General features: G+C 45.2%; 1 protein-coding gene across 1 annotated transcript in view; it reads right to left on the bottom strand.

Annotated features, from left to right (window-relative positions):
* Positions 1–3,691, bottom strand: part of RFNG (RFNG O-fucosylpeptide 3-beta-N-acetylglucosaminyltransferase) — an 11,242-nt gene that overhangs the window by 1,786 nt on the left and 5,765 nt on the right. The gene's annotated exons all lie outside the window — the stretch shown is intronic.

Consider the following 3,691-nt stretch of genomic DNA (forward strand, 5'->3'; position numbering starts at 1 on the left):
TCAACCAGGGCACCTGCAAGGAAGGCAGCCCCGCCGTGCTGCAGGGCCCGGCTCCCCGAGGGGATGCAGCAAGAAGCCGTTTCTGGGCTCGCCCAGCAAGAGACGGGCACGCAGAGATGAATTTTCTTGACTCTCGAGACTTACTGCAGTGTCATAGCGAGCGACCACAGGAAAAACGGCTTTTTAGCAGGTGATGAAAAGAGCTGCCTCCTCTGCCCACAGAAGCCTGTAGGCAGCCTTAGTCCTTGCTTAGAAAATCAGCTGCAAGTACGTGGGCTCTGCTTGCCCGAGGACCTAGGCATGCGGGATTTCTCATGCAGCACTCGTGTGACAACAGCAACATGCTGGAAGGTACAACGAAAGGACAGGGTAGAGAGAGCCAAGAGGTCGCAGACAAGCTACTGCACCACGGTTTACTTCCACTAGCCGGCACAGCAGCTCCAACTCCTGATTCACAGAGCTGGCATTGTGCTACAGCAGAGCAGCACAGACAATTACACACCCTATTAACAGGAGTAATTGTGGTACTACCCTGTTCAGACATTGCTGGGGACTCTTAAATTTAAGAGCTCCTGTGACATATTTAGTAAGTACAGAAACAGGAAAGCACTGAGACAAGTTTACAACAATTAACGTACTCCCTAGCTCAATTCTTTTACTTTACTCTGTTAATAGTCATCTGCAAGGATTCTTCTCATCCATATTTGTTCCTCTGCACATCCAAGTCATCCAACTCACATGCACTTTGGCCATTTGGCGTCACAAACGCCTGACAAGAGGCTGTAGTTTCCTGGATTACAGGGTTTATGGTCTATTTTTGATGTAGGGAATGTGTCAAGAAACATGACAAAACACAGCCTTTGACATATTTAAATATTTATTTTGTAGAATCAGTTTATGTATGAGACAGTAGTTTGATTAAAAAGCTGCATCCTGCTATATCCGCACAGCCTACAGTATTGTCAATACAAGAAACCTTAGAAGAAGCTTGAACACATGGAACAGTTCTGTATTGCCATGCAGGAGAATGCGGTCCGTTTTCAGTTAACACACACCCTCCCAGCTTAGAGAACGCTGCCTCTTTGGCCCACCCAGTTTAGGGTGACCGGTGACTACAGTGTGAAACTTCTACTACTCATTTTTGCTGCCATCCATATCAAGTGGTGTCATTCTGAACTGCAGTTTGCCACATAAACACTACCCAGTCAATGCTGTCTGCGGTATCTCACAAGAGGCTGCTACCAGTGGAAGAGGAAGAAAGCTCTAACAGAAGCATTCAGAATCAGGGTTTGAATACAAAAAAATCTCATCAAGAGCTCATGAAGCTTCACAGCTTTCTGCTACAGGAGGTTGAAAACAAGAACCTAACAAGCATTTAAAAAAAAAAAAAAAGTATTTATATAGATACCAGGAATCTCCAGAGCTATTAATGACAAACCATTAAACCATAGGACGCCTCTGTCCCAGCGAGCAGAAGACCTAGTAAAGAGGTAGAACATACCACACCACAAGCCCTCCTCTGTGTTCTGTGACAGGCTGCCAGTGTTGCAGGTGTACCTGTTATGGAACAGCCACTGTGCTAGCTGGACTTTGATCCGATTCCCTGCAGCATTCTTATGCCCATACCTCATGGTCACCTTAGTAGGCACAAAGGAGAGGAGACATTTAAGAATGAGCTGCAGGACTGTAGCAAGTAGCAGTCACCTTGTCTGCTCCTCAGTGGAGTAACTAAAATTATGCAGAGAGGACAACGTACCCAGGTAAATCCTGAAAGGTTTGTGTTAAAAACAGAGTGTAGGGACTGTGTTTCAGGAGGCCGATGCCTCTGCTAAGTTTCATGCTTGAATACACTGCAGGCGCTTGCCTACATTGTACCACCTTACAGAGGGCAGGAAGTTAAGCAACAAGCTGAAGTCCACAGTACAAGCTCAGCACAACTGTTGAGAAGTCCGGAATTTTTGGTAGGTCCACATCCTAGCTGTTAATGATAGTTCCAGGTTATACAATGCCATTCTATTATTCTCCCCTTAATTCAGCCTCGGACTCTAGCACTAAACCAGCAAGTATTTTCTGAAGAGTTTGTAAAGAGTGGGTTTGCAAAGTCATTTTTTATGCTGTTCTTCACGTAAGGTAGGGATTGCATGAGGCCAAAGTTTGGGCTAACAGAAGAGTAAACATACAGAGCCCCACTTCTTCCACTTGCAAAACTAAGCTTACTTTATTTAAACAGCAGCAGATAACACTGCTACAGCATTGAACTTCTGCCTCTGTGTGAGTGCACAGTCTCAGTGATTGCATAAACTATTTATTGAAACATTAAGAAGTAGAGTAGAAATAAACACTGATCTAGAGCTTAAGGTAATCAAAAGATTACTCCAGCTTCTTCAGACAACCACAGTCATACAATTAAAGGTCCTCAAATGATACCATCAAAAACTTCCTTGGGGCATTCCAGCTATCTCGCGTTCCGCCCCCCGCACAGCCAGCAGGAGATACAGCACAGTTTCAGAAACAGGGCGTGTTTCAGCTGCCAGGGAGCATGCTCTAGCTCACACAGCCTGCTTGTGGGCAAAGCAGAAGTGATTACCATCTAGTCTGGCAAATATTTCTCCAGTATCAAACATCAAGGGAATAGTCTTGGACCTGGCAGACCACCATCATAATCAACCACCACTGCAATTCAGCTGGTGAGAGAGGCAAGTCTGACAATCACCTCCATGGGAGGTACACGGACTGCAGGGGAGAACGTGCACTGTAAGCAACTCTTATCCAGTCCTGAGCAAGCTTACCCTTACACAGGGTTTTCCCATGACTTTCCCAAGGCTTTCAGCCTTGTTTACCCTAGTGATTCCAGGATTTCTGGTGTTTACAAACAGACCCTGTTCTGGCCCACAGGTGGAGTTTTAATACGGCAGGCCACAGAAGCTCTTAAATAATTATGATTCCCAAGAAAGACAGTGAAAACTTCCCCTGTCTAGTCACCATGGGGACTACAGTCTGCTATAGCACTCCAGTTTCAAGACAGTGGCCTCTAAAAGCCCCTAACAGTAGTAAGAATGCTATCATTCCAAGTACCGCATTTGCCTAGGACGTGTCCAAGCACAGATTCATGTGACATCAGACAGAAGTGTCAAGTGACTCATACACACGCGATGTAGCCATTATACGAAGAGCCACTGGACAAAAGCACAAGGATTCTTCTTGGAATGTCCCAGGCTGCAGCTGAACAAGCCACACCTTCTTGCTTTTGTAAGTAGAGTCTGTCTACCTCCTTTGAAGATGTCTCTGGTTGTCTCCCAGAAGAGGGAAAAAAAAAAAAAAACCCTACACCACAAAGAAGTCCACCACAGCTCCTGTCTTATGCAAACTAGGTAAGATACAGGTGTCAATGACTGGTCTAGGATTATGACATCTTCTTAGCAGGGCACCAAATAGTGTCAGGATAGAGCAGACAATGGACAGATTTAAATCTATGAAGAAAAAAAAAGTTAGATTGGAATTCACCATACAAGTAAATGTACTAGCATTGAATGTGCAGCAGTCTAACAGCGCAGAGAGGGTGGGTCTACCTGCCTTTGGCACAGTGACAAGAGCTGACATGAGCAAATAACCCCATTAGTGGGTTTGATCATCTTACAGTTGGTAAATGTGAACAAGGCAGGGAGATTTTTGCTTTGGAAGTGGACACTCA

The sequence above is a fragment of the Egretta garzetta genome, unplaced genomic scaffold (genome assembly GCF_000687185.1).
Source record: "Egretta garzetta isolate BGI_Z169 unplaced genomic scaffold, ASM68718v1 scaffold381, whole genome shotgun sequence".
NCBI classification, from domain to species: domain Eukaryota; kingdom Metazoa; phylum Chordata; class Aves; order Pelecaniformes; family Ardeidae; genus Egretta; species Egretta garzetta.